The following is a 22,747-nucleotide window of genomic DNA, read 5'->3' on the forward strand; positions in this document are numbered from 1 at the left end:
GATGCATACGCAACTGAGGGGCAAGCAGAATCACAGAGTGTGCCTGTTAAAGTCTTAGACCCGGAAGAGGTATCAAAAACTTTCAGCGAGTTGCAGTATGAGCCTAATGGAATTGACGAACCTGACTGCAGCGCAATAGGCGACGAACCCGCAGACAAGTGCAAAGAACATGAAAAGAAACCTCTTTCCTCTACACCAGGGGTGAATAAGAAAATCAAGCTGAAACGGAGCAAAGCAATCAACCCGGATGAGATTTCTGAGACAAAGATTCGCAGAGTTGATCGTGAAGCCTCCGATGCTATGAAGAATGCAGCAGACAAAATTATGGAAGCTGCGACACTCATAGTAAATTGTATGACTGAGCTCAGACCTGAACTGAAATCACTTTCGAACAGGAATTACAGGGAGATTCAAATGTCTACCAACGCTATTAAGCAACTTGTAAGTAAAGAGTAGAGAATTCAGTAAACATTAGGAGCAATGGTTTTAAAACGCAAAAATTTAAATGAGCAAATAAAAAACAATATAAAAAACGAGAAAATATTGAAGTTGCTGAGAATTTTTTTGAAAGAGTTATTTTTTTCAATGTAAATACAAAGGAGCGAAATGATCCTATTTTTAAGCAAAGTTTTTCTAGACTACCGAAGTGTCCAAACTGGGTGTTCTCCTCCCAGTGGCCAAAAGCTTTCCGGAAAGAGATGAGGCCTTGCTTCTCATTACAAAGGGCCCAGGAGAAGGTACCGATTTAGCGACAACTGGTGGAGCAACGCCTCAATTGGTCGGAAGGAACGCGTGCAAACGGTTGTGGACTGTTGAGGAAATAAAGCAACATATGTTGTCTACAAAGATAAAGCAAAAACAGGGTGTAGTCTCCAGGACTGATTTTTCACCGACAAGAAAGACTCTTTTCAAAGGTTTGTGAGGTCTTTTAGTTTTTAATTTGTTTTTTTTTAAATGGCAGAGTTCTTGCAGTTTTAAATGTTTTACAAGAGCCAACGAATGTTTTACAGATCTTAGAAAACTGGTCCGTTTTTCAAATAGTAAATGCAATTGATCAATTTTTGCTGTTTTTTACTTCAGATCTCTTTCGACTTAAGTACGAGGATCAGTGGCTCCACTGTTACGAGCTAGCAAAAGCAAGCCTAAATAACCGCGCAAATGAGATCCGGTCTGGCGAACGCAAGAGCAACGAACCAAAGGAAGATGGTATGAGATCGGCGCCGGGACCAAGTCAAACAGGATTGACGGAAACAGTCAACGCTGAAGAAACTTCGGAAGAGCTATGACTAGTAACTGTTCTCTGAAAGTGGTGTTCATTAACCGACTCTCCGGAAAAACAATATCTCTGGTGGACATTTACATTTTCTTAACTGTATGTGCTTTTTAAAATGCGCTTCGTTGCTCAACTTTTCTTGAGTTCATATGGAATAAATTTATCTGTTTCTTTTCAAGGCATCTTCATTGAATAACCTTCTCGTTCTTTTGATTAGTTGCTCTCCGGCTTTCCGATTTGATAAATTGACGTTTTTGTTTGCTCTTTTTTTCAAAAAATTTTCGGATGCATGAAAACAAAGGTTTTTCAAATTTTCCCTATTTCTAGAGATAATGCTGCCTAAAAAACTTGAATGGTCAGTGCTTGCTCAATGCGATTATTTTGCGGTAGAGAAATTTGTTCAGACACCTGATAGACCTGCAATGACGCCTATTCAACCTTTAAGAGAATGTATTTTCCTGCGAAAAATTAAGAGTGACTTGAAATGGAAAGAGACGTTTGAAATCCTGTGCCAATCGTACAAAGATCTGGCACCTACGTTTGCAATTGAGCATGACAACTTTGGAGGCTACCGACTAGTTTATAGAGGAAAAAGTGTTGTTCACCCGCCCGAGATTTTCAAACGGAAACCTTCAGGTTTTGTAGCCCCAGTTCCATTTGGTGCGGTGACAAATCTATCAGTTATGTCCTCTGAACGCACAGGACAGCAGTTACTTTTACTTGGTCCCATTCGTTTTGTGAACTCCAATTGTGAGCCCAATTGTGAGTATGATTTTTCGAGTGATTCAGGAATAGTCCAATTGAGGATCAAGAAAAAAATTTACCCAGGGGACGAAATTTTCGTTAAGTATGGTCCCGAATTTTTCGAAGAAAACGAGTGTCTCTGCTGCACTTGCCGTTTAAAGGAAAGAAGAAATGCAGAATGCGATTGTATTTTTGAACTTTTCTGCAAAATTTGCTCGATGATCTTGCAAACGAGGTGTTAGTTGATTTAGAGGGAGAACAATCATCTTCACACTGTTCGCCTTGTCCACCAAAAAAGCAAAAACTTAGAGGTCGTAAATTAATAGAAAAGGTCAATGAATTAACAAGCAGTCCGTTAAGCATTTATGGTTCACCCGAACTACCTAACCTATCAGCCAACATTCAGACGGTAGGAAACGACTTTGAGTCGGAACAGACGACAGAAAGCAGTATCTCTCAATTAGAAACAACAAGCTCCGAACGAACGTCACTTGATTCCCATGCTGCTGCGGAGAACGTGTTTGACTCGCCACGAGAAAACTTTACTCCATCTTCGGAAAATTCTCTTTCTGACAAACCTTCTGTGTCCGATCGGGTTATTTCTCCTGAAATTAATGCTGCTGTTTCCGATCGAGGTATTTCCCCCGAAACTAATGCTTCTGTGTCCGATCCGGATATTTCACCTGAAATAAATGATATAACTGCCCACAAAATTTCCGCTCGATTGTTTGAGGGTAGCACAATTTGCGTCGATGATGTCACTGTTCTAATGAATGCCTTTTGTTCTCGCTTTAGTCTTTCCGGCGAATGCTCAACTAAAATGCATGCGCTCATAAAGGCGTTTCTTCCACAAGGAAACAATTTTCCCACCGGCTATTCGCAAATTCGTAGAGCATAAAAACTTTTTGAAGAGGACGTGCGTTTCCTGAAAAAGTCACCAAGACAAAGTCTTTGTGTTACTGGTTTCCGGTTTGAATTAAGAGACATTGTCCAAAGAAATTTTAATGATATAATTGAATACAGTGATCAACGGAAAGAAAGCCCACACCTAGATTGTAACACATTTGTTTGCCCTCCTGTGGATTTAAATGACGATAGGAAAGTCTTTATTAACCTGCTATTGTTCTCTGACGGCGTCAACATCAAAAAGTCGACACTGCGGAAGGAGTTGTGGCCAGTTTGGTTTCAAGTTGCAGATCTGCCGCCCAGGAAAAGGATGAGTCGTCAAAATATTGTTTTGGGTGCCCTGTTTAACGGTAATACTACTCCCAATTGGAATGAACTCGTTCCAATCATAAACTCTGAGTTGTTATCAGGTGTTAATTTCAAACATAACGGAGTTTCCTTCCAAGCTTTTTTCTCAATCAAGCTTCTTATTGCAGACTTGGGCGCAAAAAGCCATATGCTTAATATGTTTAAGTTCAACGGTTTCTACGGGTGTTGTCATTACTGCACGGCACCTGGCAAGACAATTGGTAAGACACATGAGTATTATCCGTTCGCTCAAATCGGAAAAATACGCGAACCGGATATAAACAACGTTTTCGTTAAATACGCAGAATTAGTTCCAGTTGATGAATTGATTAACGTAGCTGGCGTAAAGGGCAAAAGTGCTTTCTCCTCAGTTATTAATAATTTACCCCTAGCAGCGCCTATCGATTATATGCACTGTGTTTTGTTAGGGGTTTTTCCCGAAGCTCTGAAATTATGCTACAGAGCCCTGTCATCTGATGATAAAGTTAAAGTCAATTTAGTTCTATCGAACTTGAATTGTCCACGCGAAATGGTAGCCTATTCTAAAAAGATTCGACCACTTGATGAAATGGCTCAGTTCAAAGCCAATGAATATTTCAATTGGTTGTTTTACATCAGCCCTCTCGTTTTTTCAAAACGGATACCTGAAACGTTGTACAATCATCTCGTCAATTTGGTTTATGGCGTAAGACTTTTGTTCGAATCTAGCAAAGACACAAACACCGCTGCAGCTGAGAAACTCCTGCTACGCTTCTGCGAAGATATTGTTTCGATTCACGATGGCAACGAACGCGTCGAAACTATTAACGTACGCTGTTTAAAACATCTCGTTGACCAAGTGAGACGTTTTGGACCGCTTTATTGTTATTCAGCGATGTCTTTCGAAGCTGCAAATCGAACCCTAGGTGACGTCTTCACAGGATCACAAAATGAATGCGAGATCATATGTCGTAGAATTCTACAGAGGCATAAATTTGCTAGCGCACAGATTCAGGAGCCAAAACTGAGAGAAATTTTCAGTAATTTGACAGGAAACGTTTACATTGATAATGCTAGTTACTGCGATGAGTTCATTTATACAAGTGCTGTTAAACATGGAAAATCCCTTTACGCTGAAGCTGACTTTTTAACCGTCATTATTTTCAAAACACCTACTTCGACTCCCCGGCATACGCAAGATCAAAACATGCAAACTGTTTTGTGTCTTTTATCGAGAACACCGATGAAGTTTTTGGTCAAATCCAGTATTTCTTTACGCAACCTGGGCCACCTTTCTTCAACGAGGTACAGGCTGAAATCAAAATTCTTCGAACTTTGCGTGAGATTGGACGAGTGAAAGGCTTCTTTTTTGAGGTAGAGGAAACAAATATTCTAAAGTCTGTTCCTGCACGTCTCATGAAGAAAGTGTTTCTATTTACCGACCTTATGGATGACAAACAGTGCGTATTGGGCAGAAAAGTTATTGCAAGATTGTGCTCAAATTTTGAGCATTCATGAGAAGAAAAAACGTTAAAAACACCTTATTTCATTTCTTTGAAATCCCATCAAGCTACTGAGCCTATTCTGTGTCGAATTAGTGCCAATTTGTCTTATATTTTCATGCATCAAGCTACTGAGCTTGTTTTGCAAATTTGTCACTCTTGCCTTCCCTAGAAATTAATTATGCATCAAACTAAAGAGCTTGTTTTAATTCAAAGTTTTGTCGCCCAATTTAGAAGTAAGACTTGCATCAAGCTACTGAGCTTGCTTTGCAAATCAGTCATTTCTTTCCTTATTTTGTTAAAAGTCGCATCAGGCTACTGAGCTTGTTCTGCGTAGAATTAGTGCCATTTTTTATTTATTTTGATGCATCAAGCTACTGAGCTTGTTTTGCAAACTTGTCACTCTTGCCTTCCTTCGAAATAATTTGCAACAAACTAAAGAGCTTGTTTTAATTCAAAGTTTTGTCGCCCAATTTAGAAGTAAGACTTGCATCAAGCTACTGAGCTTGCTTTGCAAATCAGTCATTTCTTTCCTTATTTTTTTAAAAGCCGCATCAAGCTACTGAGCTTGTTCTGCGTAGAATTAGTGCCATTTTTTAATTTATTTTAATGCATCAAGCTGCTGAGCTTGTTTTGCAAACTTGTCACTCTTGCCTTCCTTCGAAACTAAATTTGCATCAAACTAAAGAGCTTATTTTAATTCAAAGTTTTGTCGCCCAATTTAGAAGTAAGACTTGCATCAAGCTACTGAGCTTGCTTTGCAAATCAGTCATTTCTTTCCTTATTTTTTTAAAAAGTCGCATCAAGCTACTGAGCTTGTTCTGCGTAGAATTAGTGCCATTTTTTATTTATTTTAATGCATCAAGCTACTGAGCTTGTTTTGCAAACTTGTCACTCTTGCCTTCCTTCGAAATAATTTGCAACAAACTAAAGAGCTTGTTTTAATTCAAAGTTTTGTCGCCCAATTTAGAAGTAAGACTTGCATCAAGCTACTGAGCTTGCTTTGCAAATCAGTCATTTCTTTCCTTATTTTTTTAAAAGCCGCATCAAGCTACTGAGCTTGTTCTGCGTAGAATTAGTGCCATTTTTTTTATTTATTTTAATGCATCAAGCTGCTGAGACTGTTTTGCAAACTTGTCACTCTTGCCTTCCTTCGAAACTAAATTTGCATCAAACTAAAGAGCTTATTTTAATTCAAAGTTTTGTCGCCCAATTTAGAAGTAAGACTTGCATCAAGCTACTGAGCTTGCTTTGCAAATCAGTCATTTCTTTCCTTATTTTTTTTAAAAGTCGCATCAAGCTACTGAGCTTGTTCTGCGTAGAATTAGTGCCATTTTTTTTCTTTTAATGCATCAAGCTACTGAGCTTGTTTCGCAAACTTGTCACTCTTGCCTTCCTTCGAAATTAATTTGCAACAAACTAAAGAGCTTGTTTTAATTCAAAGTTTTGTCGCCCAATTTAGAAGTAAGACTTGCATCAAGCTACTGAGCTTGCTTTGCAAATCGGTCATTTCTTTCCTTATTTTTTTAAAAGCCGCATCAAGCTACTGAGCTTGTTCTGCGTAGAATTAGTGCCATTTTTTATTTATTTTATTGCATCAAGCTACTGAGCTTCTTTTGCAAACTTGTCACTCTTGCCTTCCTTCGAAACTAAATTTGCATCAAACTAAAGAGCTTATTTTATTTCAAAGTTTTGTCGCCCAATTTAGAAGTAAGACTTGCATCAAGCTACTGAGCTTGCTTTGCAAATCAGTCATTTCTTTCCTTATTTTTTTAAAAGCCGCATCAAGCTACTGAGCTTGTTCTGCGTAGAATTAGTGCCATTTTTTTATTTATTTTAATGCATCAAGCTGCTGAGCTTGTTTTGCAAACTTGTCACTCTTGCCTTCCTTCGAAACTAAATTTGCATCAAACTAAAGAGCTTATTTTAATTCAAAGTTTTGTCGCCCAATTTAGAAGTAAGACTTGCATCAAGCTACTGAGCTTGCTTTGCAAATCAGTCATTTCTTTCCTTATTTTTTTAAAAAGTCGCATCAAGCTACTGAGCTTGTTCTGCGTAGAATTAGTGCCATTTTTTATTTATTTTAATGCATCAAGCTACTGAGCTTGTTTTGCAAACTTGTCACTCTTGCCTTCCTTCGAAATAATTTGCAACAAACTAAAGAGCTTGTTTTAATTCAAAGTTTTGTCGCCCAATTTAGAAGTAAGACTTGCATCAAGCTACTGAGCTTGCTTTGCAAATCAGTCATTTCTTTACTTATTTTTTTAAAAGCCGCATCAAGCTACTGAGCTTGTTCTGCGTAGAATTAGTGCCATTTTTTTATTTATTTTAATGCATCAAGCTGCTGAGCTTGTTTTGCAAACTTGTCACTCTTGCCTTCCTTCGAAACTAAATTTGCATCAAACTAAAGAGCTTATTTTAATTCAAAGTTTTGTCGCCCAATTTAGAAGTAAGACTTGCATCAAGCTACTGAGCTTGCTTTGCAAATCAGTCATTTCTTTCCTTATTTTTTTAAAAAGTCGCATCAAGCTACTGAGCTTGTTCTGCGTAGAATTAGTGCCATTTTTTATTTATTTTAATGCATCAAGCTACTGAGCTTGTTTTGCAAACTTGTCACTCTTGCCTTCCTTCGAAATAATTTGCAACAAACTAAAGAGCTTGTTTTAATTCAAAGTTTTGTCGCCCAATTTAGAAGTAAGACTTGCATCAAGCTACTGAGCTTGCTTTGCAAATCAGTCATTTCTTTACTTATTTTTTTAAAAGCCGCATCAAGCTACTGAGCTTGTTCTGCGTAGAATTAGTGCCATTTTTTTTATTTATTTTAATGCATCAAGCTGCTGAGACTGTTTTGCAAACTTGTCACTCTTGCCTTCCTTCGAAACTAAATTTGCATCAAACTAAAGAGCTTATTTTAATTCAAAGTTTTGTCGCCCAATTTAGAAGTAAGACTTGCATCAAGCTACTGAGCTTGCTTTGCAAATCAGTCATTTCTTTCCTTATTTTTTTTAAAAGTCGCATCAAGCTACTGAGCTTGTTCTGCGTAGAATTAGTGCCATTTTTTTTATTTTAATGCATCAAGCTACTGAGCTTGTTTCGCAAACTTGTCACTCTTGCCTTCCTTCGAAATTAATTTGCAACAAACTAAAGAGCTTGTTTTAATTCAAAGTTTTGTCGCCCAATTTAGAAGTAAGACTTGCATCAGGCTACTGAGCTTGCTTTGCAAATCGGTCATTTCTTTCCTTATTTTTTTAAAAGCCGCATCAAGCTACTGAGCTTGTTCTGCGTAGAATTAGTGCCATTTTTTATTTATTTTATTGCATCAAGCTACTGAGCTTGTTTTGCAAACTTGTCACTCTTGCCTTCCTTCGAAACTAAATTTGCATCAAACTAAAGAGCTTATTTTATTTCAAAGTTTTATCGCCCAATTTAGAAGTAAGACTTGCATCAAGCTACTGAGCTTGCTTTGCAAATCAGTCATTTCTTTCCTTACTTTTTTAAAAGTCGCATCAAGCTACTGAGCTTGTTCTGCGTAGAATTAGTGCCATTTTTTTAATTTATTTTAATGCATCAAGCTGCTGAGCTTGTTTTGCAAACTTGTCACTCTTGCCTTCCTTGGAAATTAATTTGCAACAAACTAAAGAGCTTGTTTTAATTCAAAGTTTTGTCGCCCAATTTAGAAGTAAGACTTGCATCAGGCTACTGAGCTTGCTTTGCAAATCGGTCATTTCTTTCCTTATTTTTTTAAAAGCCGCATCAAGCTACTGAGCTTGTTCTGCGTAGAATTAGTGCCATTTTTTATTTATTTTATTGCATCAAGCTACTGAGCTTGTTTTGCAAACTTGTCACTCTTGCCTTCCTTCGAAACTAAATTTGCATCAAACTAAAGAGCTTATTTTATTTCAAAGTTTTATCGCCCAATTTAGAAGTAAGACTTGCATCAAGCTACTGAGCTTGCTTTGCAAATCAGTCATTTCTTTCCTTACTTTTTTAAAAGTCGCATCAAGCTACTGAGCTTGTTCTGCGTAGAATTAGTGCCATTTTTTTAATTTATTTTAATGCATCAAGCTGCTGAGCTTGTTTTGCAAACTTGTCACTCTTGCCTTCCTTGGAAATTAATTTGCAACAAACTAAAGAGCTTGTTTTAATTCAAAGTTTTGTCGCCCAATTTAGAAGTAAGACTTGCATCAGGCTACTGAGCTTGCTTTGCAAATCGGTCATTTCTTTCCTTATTTTTTTAAAAGCCGCATCAAGCTACTGAGCTTGTTCTGCGTAGAATTAGTGCCATTTTTTATTTATTTTATTGCATCAAGCTACTGAGCTTGTTTTGCAAACTTGTCACTCTTGCCTTCCTTCGAAACTAAATTTGCATCAAACTAAAGAGCTTATTTTATTTCAAAGTTTTATCGCCCAATTTAGAAGTAAGACTTGCATCAAGCTACTGAGCTTGCTTTGCAAATCAGTCATTTCTTTCCTTACTTTTTTAAAAGTCGCATCAAGCTACTGAGCTTGTTCTGCGTAGAATTAGTGCCATTTTTTTAATTTATTTTAATGCATCAAGCTGCTGAGCTTGTTTTGCAAACTTGTCACTCTTGCCTTCCTTGGAAACTAAATTTGCATCAAACTAAAGAGCTTATTTTAATTCAAAGTTTTGTCGCCCAATTTAGAAGTAAGACTTGCATCAAGCTACTGAGCTTGCTTTGCAAATCAGTCATTTCTTTCCTTATTTTTTTAAAAGCCGCATCAAGCTACTGAGCTTGTTCTGCGTAGAATTAGTGCCATTTTTTTATTTATTTTAATGCATCAAGCTGCTGAGCTTGTTTTGCAAACTTGTCACTCTTGCCTTCCTTCGAAACTAAATTTGCATCAAACTAAAGAGCTTATTTTAATTCAAAGTTTTGTCGCCCAATTTAGAAGTAAGACTTGCATCAAGCTACTGAGCTTGCTTTGCAAATCAGTCATTTCTTTCCTTATTTTTTTAATAGCCGCATCAAGCTACTGAGCTTGTTCTGCGTAGAATTAGTGCCATATTTTTATTTATTTTAATGCATCAAGCTGCTGAGCTTGTTTTGCAAACTTGTCACTCTTGCCTTCCTTCGAAACTAAATTTGCATCAAACTAAAGAGCTTATTTTAATTCAAAGTTTTGTCGCCCAATTTAGAAGTAAGACTTGCATCAAGCTACTGAGCTTGCTTTGCAAATCAGTCATTTCTTTCCTTATTTTTTTAAAAGCCGCATCAAGCTACTGAGCTTGTTCTGCGTAGAATTAGTGCCATTTTTTTATTTATTTTAATGCATCAAGCTGCTGAGCTTGTTTTGCAAACTTGTCACTCTTGCCTTCCTTCGAAACTAAATTTGCATCAAACTAAAGAGCTTATTTTAATTCAAAGTTTTGTCGCCCAATTTAGAAGTAAGACTTGCATCAAGCTACTGAGCTTGCTTTGCAAATCGGTCATTTCTTTCCTTATTTTTTTAAAAGCCGCATCAAGCTACTGAGCTTGTTCTGCGTAGAATTAGTGCCATTTTTTATTTATTTTATTGCATCAAGCTACTGAGCTTGTTTTGCAAACTTGTCACTCTTGCCTTCCTTCGAAACTAAATTTGCATCAAACTAAAGAGCTTATTTTATTTCAAAGTTTTATCGCCCAATTTAGAAGTAAGACTTGCATCAAGCTACTGAGCTTGCTTTGCAAATCAGTCATTTTTTTCCTTACTTTTTTAAAAGTCGCATCAAGCTACTGAGCTTGTTCTGCGTAGAATTAGTGCCATTTTTTTAATTTATTTTAATGCATCAAGCTGCTGAGCTTGTTTTGCAAACTTGTCACTCTTGCCTTCCTTGGAAACTAAATTTGCATCAAACTAAAGAGCTTATTTTAATTCAAAGTTTTGTCGCCCAATTTAGAAGTAAGACTTGCATCAAGCTACTGAGCTTGCTTTGCAAATCAGTCATTTCTTTCCTTATTTTTTTAAAAGCCGCATCAAGCTACTGAGCTTGTTCTGCGTAGAATTAGTGCCATTTTTTTATTTATTTTAATGCATCAAGCTGCTGAGCTTGTTTTGCAAACTTGTCACTCTTGCCTTCCTTCGAAACTAAATTTGCATCAAACTAAAGAGCTTATTTTAATTCAAAGTTTTGTCGCCCAATTTAGAAGTAAGACTTGCATCAAGCTACTGAGCTTGCTTTGCAAATCAGTCATTTCTTTCCTTATTTTTTTAATAGCCGCATCAAGCTACTGAGCTTGTTCTGCGTAGAATTAGTGCCATATTTTTATTTATTTTAATGCATCAAGCTGCTGAGCTTGTTTTGCAAACTTGTCACTCTTGCCTTCCTTCGAAACTAAATTTGCATCAAACTAAAGAGCTTATTTTAATTCAAAGTTTTGTCGCCCAATTTAGAAGTAAGACTTGCATCAAGCTACTGAGCTTGCTTTGCAAATCAGTCATTTCTTTCCTTACTTTTTTAAAAGTCGCATCAAGCTACTGAGCTTGTTCTGCGTAGAATTAGTGCCATTTTTTTTATTTTAATGCATCAAGCTACTGAGCTTGTTTTGCAAACTTGTCACTCTTGCCTTCCTTCGAAACTATATTTGCATCAAACTAAAGAGCTTATTTTAATTCAAAGTTTTGTCGCCCAATTTAGAAGTAAGACTTGCATCAAGCTACTGAGCTTGCTTTGCAAATCAGTCATTTCTTTCCTTATTTTTTTAAAAGTCGCATCAAGCTACTGAGCTTGTTCTGCGTAGAATTAGTGCCATTTTTTATTTATTTTAATGCATCAAGCTACTGAGCTTGTTTTGCAAACTTGTCACTCTTGCCTTCCTTCGAAACTCTATTTGCATCAAACTAAAGAGCTTATTTCAATTCAAAGTTTTGTCGCCCAATTTAGAAGTAAGACTTGCATCAAGCTACTGAGCTTGCTTTGCAAATCAGTCATTTCTTTCCTTATTTTTTTAAAAGTCGCATCAAGCTACTGAGCTTGTTCTGCGTAGAATTAGTGCCATTTTTTATTTATTTTAATGCATCAAGCTACTGAGCTTGTTTTGCAAACTTGTCACTCTTGCCTTCCTTCGAAACTAAATTTGCATCAAACTAAAGAGCTTATTTTAATTCAAAGTTTTGTCGCCCAATTTAGAAGTAAGACTTGCATCAAGCTACTGAGCTTGCTTTGCAAATCAGTCATTTCTTTCCTTGCCTTTTTAAAAGTCGCATCAAGCTACTGAGCTTGTTCTGCGTAGAATTAGTGCCATTTTTTTTATTTATTTTAATGCATCAAGCTGCTGAGCTTGTTTTGCAAACTTGTCACTCTTGCCTTCCTTCGAAACTAAATTTGCATCAAACTAAAGAGCTTATTTTAATTCAAAGTTTTGTCGCCCAATTTAGAAGTAAGACTTGCATCAAGCTACTGAGGTTGCTTTGCAAATCAGTCATTTCTTTCCTTACTTTTTTAAAAGTCGCATCAAGCTACTGAGCTTGTTCTGCGTAGAATTAGTGCCATTTTTTATTTATTTTAATGCATCAAGCTACTGAGCTTGTTTTGCAAACTTGTCACTCTTGCCTTCCTTCGAAACTAAATTTGCATCAAACTAAAGAGCTTATTTTAATTCAAAGTTTTGTCGCCCAATTTAGAAGTAAGACTTGCATCAAGCTACTGAGCTTGCTATGCAAATCAGTCATTTCTTTCCTTACTTTTTTAAAAGTCGCATCAAGCTACTGAGCTTGTTCTGCGTAGAATTAGTGCCATTTTTTTTATTTTAATGCATCAAGCTACTGAGCTTGTTTTGCAAACTTGTCACTCTTGCCTTCCTTGGAAACTATATTTGCATCAAACTAAAGAGTCTATTTTAATTCAAAGTTTTGTCGCCCAATTTAGAAGTAAGACTTGTATCAAGCTACTGAGCTTGCTTTGCAAATCAGTCAATTCTTTCCTTATTTTTTTAAAAGTCGCATCAAGCTACTGAGCTTGTTCTGCGTAGATAGATAGGTAGATAGATAGATAGATAGATAGATAGATAGATAGATAGATAGATAGATAGATAGATAGATAGATAGATAGATAGATAGATAGATAGATAGATAGATAGATAGATAGATAGATAGATAGATAGATAGATAGATAGATAGATAGATAGATAGATAGATAGATAGATAGATTAGATAGATAGATAGATAGATAGATAGATAGATAGATAGATAGATAGATAGATAGATAGATAGATAGATAGATAGATAGATTAGATAGATAGATGGATAGATAGATAGATAGATAGATAGATAGGTAGATAGATAGATAGATTAGATAGATAGATAGATAGATAGATAGATAGATAGATAGATAGATAGATAGATAGATAGATAGATAGATAGATAGATAGATAGATAGATAGATAGATAGATAGATAGATAGATAGATAGATAGATAGATAGATAGATAGATAGATAGATAGATAGATAGATAGATAGATAGATAGATAGATAGATAGATAGATAGATAGATAGATAGATAGATAGATAGATAGATAGATAGATAGCTGGATAGATAGATAGATATATAGATAGATAGATAGATAGATAGCTATGTTTGTCTTTTCTATCTGCCAATTATATTTGCTTTTTCAATCTAAAAACTTATCATAATGAAAAGTCCTCTGAATTTTCAAAATATTTTGCCCCATTTTTTGTTTTTCCCCAGATCCGATTTCTGATAATTGGCGATTCAAACCTCAGAGATGCCCAACCACATCTTGAACGGGATCCCCTATTAGCAGCATATTGGTAAAACATATGCTATTTTAATTTCATCAGCGTAACTACTTTAATTTCATCAATGTAACTATTAACTTTTTTTTGCAGTCCGGTCTATGACGGCAAAGGAGGGCGCCGCTGTCATGATCTGATGAGTCTTGTAGCACAAACGAGAGGCTACACACATGCTTTTGTTATTGTTGGGGATAACGATGTCAAAAACTTGAATGTTAATCTAATTTGCCAGAAGTTTAAAGAGTTTAGTCGGAGTGTGTGGCCAACTGAAGTAAAGTTTGCCGGCCATATGAGACGGAAAGATCTGCCCGTCCATCTAGTTGCTTACAATAATATGTTTTTGCGTAACAAGTTGGGCCCCCAATTAAAAAGTAGTAGGCTTATAAGACGAGAAGACTTTGACGACAATTGTAAGTTCCATTTCGATAAATTTGGAGAGGGCTATCGGCATATGGGTGCACTTATACTGTCGGTGCTACGTGAATTCTGCGAACAATCTGTGAATTCTGCGTTTCCAGCTTAATTTTATGAGGCTTAATATTTCCGGCTTAATACGTGAATTCTGCGAATAATCTGTGAATTCTGCGTTTCCGGCTTAATATTATGAGGCGTCGTCCTCATCCTGCTCTGAATTGAATATTCAAATCATTTCATGATTCAAATTATTCTTTTGTTCTCATGTGGTTTATTAATAACTTGTCCCCTTTTACAGGTTTTAGATTTCGCTGCTTCTCTCCTTTTTATGCTTCAGATCAATGAGATTTCAGTAGTTCTTTATTCTTCCGGCCATTGTGTGCAATCTGACGTTCAAGAAATTTCCTGACACGTTGTGCTCTTTGGGGGGGTCTGGTGTGTTGTTGGTTGGAGGTCGGAGGTGCTACTGCTGATGAAGGTGGACGTGGGCCGACCTCGTCTGGCCTGGAATGTCAGATGGACACACCTGGAACGCTGCTGTCGTGTTCGTCAGCGTGTGCACGTGTAGCGGAGGTCGATATCACGAGGTCAAACAGCAATTATTCCCAATGAACAGAGTGAACAGAGCAGAGTGAACAGAACGTTTCCCAATGTTGGCAGAGTGAACAGAACGGTGGCCGCCGTATTGGCCGACAGGGCGTTTAGCCGAGATAGATCAGAGTGAACAGAACAGATCAGAGTGAACCTATAAACTGAACAGAACACCTATAAACAGAACAGAACACTATAAACAGACATTTATTTATTATTTCATTGATTAATTGTTCTTTTCCGTTATTAAATGTTTTATTTATATTTATTTCATTTTAATTCAAAGTAATGCATGTGTTTTGAGTTTTTCAATAGTTTACATCGGGCATGAAACGCCTGATTTAGGAATTCAGATAAGGGATCTTAATTGATCGAGAAATGGCGGGTAATTAGCCTGCTCAGATAGAGATAAGAGAAATGGCGGGTAATTAGCCTGCTCAGATAGAGTGAATACGGATAATTAGCAATGCTCAGCTTGAGGACATTCGGTTAGTGAAGCTTCACAGAGAACGCTAAGAATAACAAAATAATGCGTAGGATGAATCACTATAATTTTCTCTGCAGAACATGCTGTAAATTGCAAAGTGGGACATGTTCAGAAAGCTGGCCTGGCTAAAATCCAGGCTGTAAAATTTAATGTTCCAGCTCTGATTTTAACTGACTAACAGATCCGGGTATTCAATGGAACTTTTTTTAATCTTGAAAAATTGGCGCCCATATTTTAACAAAAAACTTGTGGCAGAAATCTAACATATGCCTGCAAAAGTTCAATTTTAGTTCTTTATCAGTTATAGTTAACTTCAATAGCGTAGTGCAATTTGATTGCGTACTGCAAGTAGTACTTTTGTGCTCCAGACAAATTATTTGAGCTTCAACATAATTTTCTTACAAGATCTCTAAAAAACTTGCAAATTTTGAAGAAACGTGTTATATTCCAACATAGCTGGATGGCGCTGAAGTAAATCTTTAAATGAAATTCCGATTTGTCTCATGCTTTCTAACTGACGAAGGAACAAACATTTTTGCAGCTTTTCACTCAAAAGCCAACTATTCTTAAAGCTAGCTAGATACACGAGGGTGACAAATATTTTATTCATTAATTGCTGAAAATTTTCGATCTGCTTTGGTAAAAAAGCATATTCAATTGACAAAGAGTCAGTGCATGCATCCAGCATTAGATATTTTGATGCACTTTTCTATTATTGCGTGGTTTTTGTTTAAAATTTGTGGCCAGATGCTACTTAATTTTCGTTTTTTTCTCTCATGTTTCACACCCGGAAAAAACGTGAACATTTGTTGGGTGTGCAACATAAGACAAATATTGAAAAACTCCACGCAGCAAAAATTGAGAAATTGAAATTTGAAACAAAAAGCACATCGTTCATATCCACTGTTTTCGTTCATAAAATCCTCGGTGACTCCCAGGAAGTTTTCAGGACTTTCATTAAACCAAAAAAAATCATTGAAAAGAGGAACAAGAAAAGTTATCCAGCAATTAAGTTTCAAAGTTATCGGCATTCGCATCTCTAAGTTGCTATACTTTTGTTGATTGATTTTCCACTACCGATTTCTCTGATCTATAGAAATTCGTCATCAGCTGAAACTGTTTTGCTTATATTTGCTGATTTTAAAAATAATTTTTAGAATTATTGTTTGTCTGAATCAGCTTTTCTGGGAAGAATTAACACTGATTTGCACTAGAAAAAGCTTGAATGAAATTAAAACTGTCTATTGTTGGTTGATATTCGGTATACTTTTATTGATAAGCTTGCGTTCAACTTTCAACTCAATAACGAAAAATTAGCCGCAAAACCTATTCCTAATAAAATGATTGAAATAAAATCTGCTTGGTTTCTGATCATCCTCTTTTCTATCGTCATCCAAACTTTTTGTTAAATTAAATATAATTTGATCTTGAAAACCTGAGATCATCAGATTTGCAGGAGTTTAATTGATTAAAAACATCGCATATTAGTAAATACAACCATCTTTACACCTACTAAATGTTTCAGTACCCATATCACAATCAAAACTCGCCTCTTAAAGTTTTGTGTGAACACGTGATATTTGGCATGATTTTGTTCACGTTTAGGTGAATTTTCGTTCAAATTAGGGCCTTTTTTATTAATATAATAGTTCAAAATTACATTATGCGCTACAAAATCAAACAATTCTGTATTCATAATAGATGAAAGTCAATAAAAAGGCTAGTTATGGTCTCATAGGAAGTTTTACTGTTAAAAAAGTCGAATTCTATTTGAGAGCCGTTTTTCCAAAACTTTTCATAATTTTTCAAGTCACTGAAGGACTAATCACTTGTCACATCAAGATTCCGTTAAAAGCAAACTTCATTTAAATTCAAATACTGTCCAAAGAAAAAATAATTCGTTTTGAAGGAATCGCTCAAATTTTTATTGGCATCGACTCTGAGTTTTAGTAAACTTTAACAGAATTTTGATCTTCTTTTCGGGATTTTTAAAACTGTCTATAAACCTATGACAGTCCCGTTGACTGAAACGCAAAAGGCGCTTTTATGAAAGTCAACTAAAACCATCTTGTGATTTAAGTGGACAGCTAATGGCTGTTCGGAATTCAAAAAAAAGACGTTTTTTAATATTAACCGATCTTAAACCTATTCTGTAAACATGTAAGACAGAGTCAATAATGACAGGGCCACTTTTTTCTACTGCAACGAAAATTAGATTGGTAAGCGATTTAAAGTTCATACTATTGTTTTAAGTCATCGATGCCACCGTTTTTAAAAAATTTTAGAACTTTTTATATACTTTTTCATATTTTTGTTTCCTCTTGAAAATTCATCATATTACCCTAATTTTGACAGTTGTCATTGGTTTAGAGAAGGAGTTCAAATGGAAGTAGATGGATTTTTCAGAGAAAAACTTTTGGTTTTAATGAAGTCGACAAATTCTTCTCACACTGCGCTAATGAACTTTTTGTTTTTCTCTGTATTTGTTGTCTTTTTCATTGTCCTAAGACTTGTTGTGATGACTTATTGATAACTTATGACTGACAGATGCCTCTGACTTCATATCAAGGCAGAATTTAAGGTATTTAGTGAATTCCATTGATAGCTGTTGAATTTAAGTTCTTTGATACTGGAGATTTCATTAAAAAAAACTCGTGGTTTTCATATATATCTTCATATTTGTTGTTTTTTTAGGTCTTTTTGATATGGATCGTTTTCTTAGGTCGTTTTTTTAGGCCATTGCTGTCATACGTATAATTGAAAAAAAAATGTTATAATGAATAGTTCATTTTTCATGGCTTCAGCACTTCCATCTCTCAATTTTTTTGAAATTGCTGGTTTCGCTTAGTTTCTCCTTCTTTTTCAGATTTTAAACATTTTTGTTGTCCTATGTCAGCCCTGTTGATTATAGATGCAACAAGATCACTTATATGAAGACCTATCTTAGTCCCGTTGATTAAAATGGAATAGATTCCCTTATAAGAAATAGCTGAACCCATGTACTGCTTTGAGTGGACAGCTGACGGCTGTTAATACTTCAAAAACAGTTTTTTTTTACTTTTCTTTCTAACATTAACCGATCTTAAACCTATTTCTGTTGACTCAAATTCTGTCTCAACAGTAACAAGCCAACAGTTTTTTTCACTGCAACTAAAATTAATATAATAAGTGGTTATTAATTCTGTGGTTAATTTTTTGAAATCGATGCCACGCGTTTTTATAACTTTCTTAAAAAAATTTTTGGATTATTTTTTGTTCCTTTTGAAATTTTATCTTATTTGCCTAATATTGACGGTTCCCATTGGCATAGAGAAGGAGTTCAATTGATCAAAGATGAAAACATTAGAAAAAAGCCTATGGTGTAAATGGCTTCGACACTTTCTTCTCTCTGTTTTCCAATGAACTTTTTGTTTTTGTTTGTATTTTTTGTTGTTTTCAAAAACATAAAATTTATTGTGATAACTCATAGATAACCCATGAAGGAAAAAAACACTGCCTTCCCATCGAGGCCTTCTCACTGGTAACATGTTTATTGAATTATGTTGATTGCTATTGAATTTAATGTTTTTGATACTAGAATTTTTCTCAAAATTTTTGTTGTTTTAATATATTCGTTTATGTTTGTTCTTTTTTGTAACACGTCTTTCCGAAACACAAAAATCCTGTTGTTTTTGAAAAATAAATTCAAAAGAGTAAGTTTTTATTGAAAATTACACTTTTTGTTGGTTTCGACACTTTCCTCTCTCAATTTTTTTTGAATTTGCTGTTTTTGCCTATTTTCTTTTCTTCATTATGTAGTTGTAAGATATTAGACTAAATTCTGACAGTTCTCATAAGATTCTAATTGAGGATTGAATCAACCTATTCAATGCAGTTAGAGTTTAGCCAAAGGTCTTATAGTTTCTGATAGTTAAATTAAACTTTTTTTAAAAAAATAATTTAAAATTTAACATGTGGGTATGATGTCGTAGCTAATATTTTGTTCCTTGGATAATATGCGTTTCTATAATTTTTTCCCGAGTTTCCAAAATTTCCGTTTTATGTCTTTTTTTAAGCAAATTCGCGTATTAACATATCCCAATGTTTTTCAAATGAGGCCCGGGTGAACATGTTTAACCTTCCAGTATATTTTTAACTGAAATAGTATAAATAATAAATGATATGAAAAACATGATATTTAGATAACAGCTAATGATTTTAAATACCTAAATAATTTGTGTTTCCGCAAATTGTTTGTATGTTTTGAATTATTCTGCACCTTTAGTCCGTTTCTACTGCTCAATCTAAGCAAAGACAGGTCTTAATGGTTTCCCAATGAAATCTTAGTGGAAGCTTTGAAGGTATTTGGTTTAAAAAAGGTTGATTTAATTTTGACTTTTGCCTCATTGTATTTAGTTTTGGTCGATTTGTCACCTAGTCTCATTAAAGAAAAGTTCCATGTGCTTTGTAATTTTTTAAAAAAAAATTGTTTAGTTTGTTAGTAAGTGACTTTAAATTTAGATATAGAGCTTTTACTGGATAAAAAGTTTTGTGTTTTTGCTGGTTTTGTTGTTTGTTTTTTTTTCTCATAGTCTTATTAATGGTAGATCTCTTGAGCACTCTAATGAGGCATGGCTTAATGTAATTCAATTATTAGTTTGGGTGTGTAACGATTTCTTTCATTTCGAACATATTTTTTTGATTATCTCTTCATTTATATGACAAATAAGCCAAAAATGTAACTGAGCTCGGGTCGGAGCATCATGTGCAAACGAACATTAACGAGCCTCCTTGTTTGATTTCAGAATTTGTTTGATAGCTCACAGCCCGCAGCTATTTAGTTATACTCTTTGAACTGAGGTTCCTTGAAATGTCCTATGAGTTCCTTGGGTTATCAAGTAATGCTTCTCGCTGTTTTCACTCTCACATTAAACAGCAAAACATAATTTTTATTTCACATTTTCACTTGATAACGGCAACGTAACTTACGATTGTTGTTTAACAATTACAAATGTTAGGCTCTGAAAATGAAATGACGCCATGAAAAACTAGTTTAAATTTGCTTCACAATGTGAATTATCTGTGACCAAACTCCACGCTAGCCATTTTCAACCAGCGCCAAAAATTACTGATAAAATTTTGTTTAATCAGCGCTTACATACGCGCTTGATTTCTATCAAAATATTAACAAAATTGTTTGTTCACCCTTAGTGTTGCACCATTAAAATCTCTTGATAATCTTGATATCGTTTTCGTAAGTTTTTTTGTACACATTAACACAGCCTTTCTACGAGCGTAAAGAATTTCAAAAGCTATGAATATGGTTCCCAAAGTGTTCATGTGAGATTAACACGGTACCCAAATATGATTTTCGTGAATTTCCATTTGTAATCAACTTAACGCCAATTACTGTTTAAAATTGACCGACAAACGACTTAAATTGAATTAAAAATTTCCTGAACATTGGAAAATGATATAATAACTCTTCTGAAAACTTATCAGTCGCTTTTTTATGTTGATCAATCTTTTCTCGAAAAATGCAATTCAGTATTTTTTTCCAATTTTTTTCAAATGCATTCGGTTAGAAATCCTTCAATTAGCAAAGTATTATCAAATTTTTCTTTTATTTTGTGTCAAGCATCTGAAGTATTCATCTTTAAGCTGGTTTTTTTTGCTCAAAATATGTAACAATTCGTAAGAAAATGCTGAATAACTCGAAAAAACCTTACTGACACACTTCTCCTATGGCTCCTTTATGTCTTAATTAACTGAAGTCTGACCCTAATGCCGTGGTAGCAAAAACAGGATTCCAACAAAAACAATGTTAATCAGCTTCTTGGTTAGTTTAAAAATTAAGAAAATGTACAGATAGTCATAATGCAGTCAAAAGAAATTTTAGACAGAACAATGACATTAAGTTTGTATTTTAAAAAGTCAGAACCAATTTCAAGTCTAAGAACAAACCTGATAAAAAATTGAAATGATTATCAGTACTTCTGAAGTAAATTGCACGTTTTCTATTAACAAATCTGCGATGATCTTATCTTCGAGTTCTCTCATTTCCGTATCAAAACTGGCTTTAAAAGCAGTTCAATTAAGATCACCGATCACACAATTTTCCTTGACTTCGTATTAGGTCATATATAGTTCTTAGTAATCATACTAGGTCATGTATGATTTCTATGAGTTCTTGGTAGTCATACAAGGATCATATATGATTTCCTAGAAATCATTCAGGACCAATCAAGAATTTACAAATCCTAAAAACTGTATGAATTTCATTTTCTATTAAAGTTGAAAAAACTTCTTGGAAAAAATACAAGGTCAAATATTACACATAAAACATTGACTGAAACCACAAAAATTGTAAGAGGAATAATTAAATTATAATATCACATTTGCAATCTACCTTTGATTCTCTGCATGCACTAAAAGAATAATTTTGCATTTTGAACATATTCAGAAGAAAAATTTAAGGTTATATGCAAGAAACTTTTTAAATTATTTTCAAAGGAGCATTTATAGGTGTAAAACACCTTCAAACTATATCAAAACTTTAGATATCTAACTGTACTTACTCTGTTAGCCATGCCAGGGACTCCATTAGCTTAATATTGCTTAAGAAGATTAAAAAGCCATTCTTGTCACTTTTGGATCAGTACCTCCCCAAGTATGAAAGAAAAACCAAAGGAAGTCCTTTACTCTCTGTAGGAACGTCCTTTGGGAGTTAGACTTTAAAAAAAGATTTTTCACTAAAAATTGCTTAAGGTTTTAAATCCCGACTTTTCGATTACTTTTCGTCCGGTTTTATTTTTTGGATCTTCAAAAAACTTCAGCTCACATTTAGCCAACCAGATGCGATTTGCATGCAGTTTCCCAAACCAGCTCTGGCCGAAATGAGTCAGTTAAGTGCTCTTCTCTCTGAAAAATGAAACACTGCTGACAAAACATCACAAGATGAACAAGACTTCATTCAGATTAGAAAACAAACGCAAGTGAACCAGAAATTATCTTGAATCCAACTCTGAACCAATCAGACCAGCTATAATAACGATTAACCAAAGGCCAGCACAAGTCCATTTTGCCCGCTCGATGAAAAATAATTTCCCTCAATTCAAAAACCGTTGCTGCAGAAAAATTCCAAATAACAATGACATCTTTATGCAACCGGAAGAAAAAATTCAAGAGAATGTCTGATGAACCGCTGCAATCTACAATTTGTTTTTCCAAACACTTTTAAAAAAAGCAAGAAACAATCTGCCAAAAGCCAAGTCTAAACCCAGTTTTGTATTTATACATGTTCTTTCTAGCGTACAAGAAAATGAAGTGACGGAAGAACTTCTCATTATCAATGCAAGAAATGTCATCAATGAGCATCCGATTGTGAGCAAGACCAGGGAAAACCAACGAATCCGCGTGATATCTGTTTGTTCAAGCCATTTTACAGCCCCTGTCAAACATGGTGATAAAAATGGCAGTGTACTTCATCGCTGCCAACCAAGCAGAGAACCACTCCAAATTAAAAAAGTGCTTCAACTGTCGAACGTTTGATCATTCGGCAATTGATTGCAACGGTGAATTGAGATGTGTAGAACGTGCAGGCAAACACACTGTAGAAAACTGCAACGAATCAAAAAAACAGGCAAATTGTGCAGACTGTGGTGCTCACACGTAACTGTGTATAGAGGCGATACCGCATATCAAAACCCCGTTTCCGAAGCAAATAATCAGAAACAAGAAACGAAATATTCAAGTGCCAATTTAATGAAG

Source organism: Convolutriloba macropyga, chromosome 10, assembly GCF_964194025.1.
Source record: "Convolutriloba macropyga chromosome 10, txConMacr16.3, whole genome shotgun sequence".
In the NCBI taxonomy this organism is placed as follows: Eukaryota; Metazoa; Xenacoelomorpha; order Acoela; family Convolutidae; genus Convolutriloba; species Convolutriloba macropyga.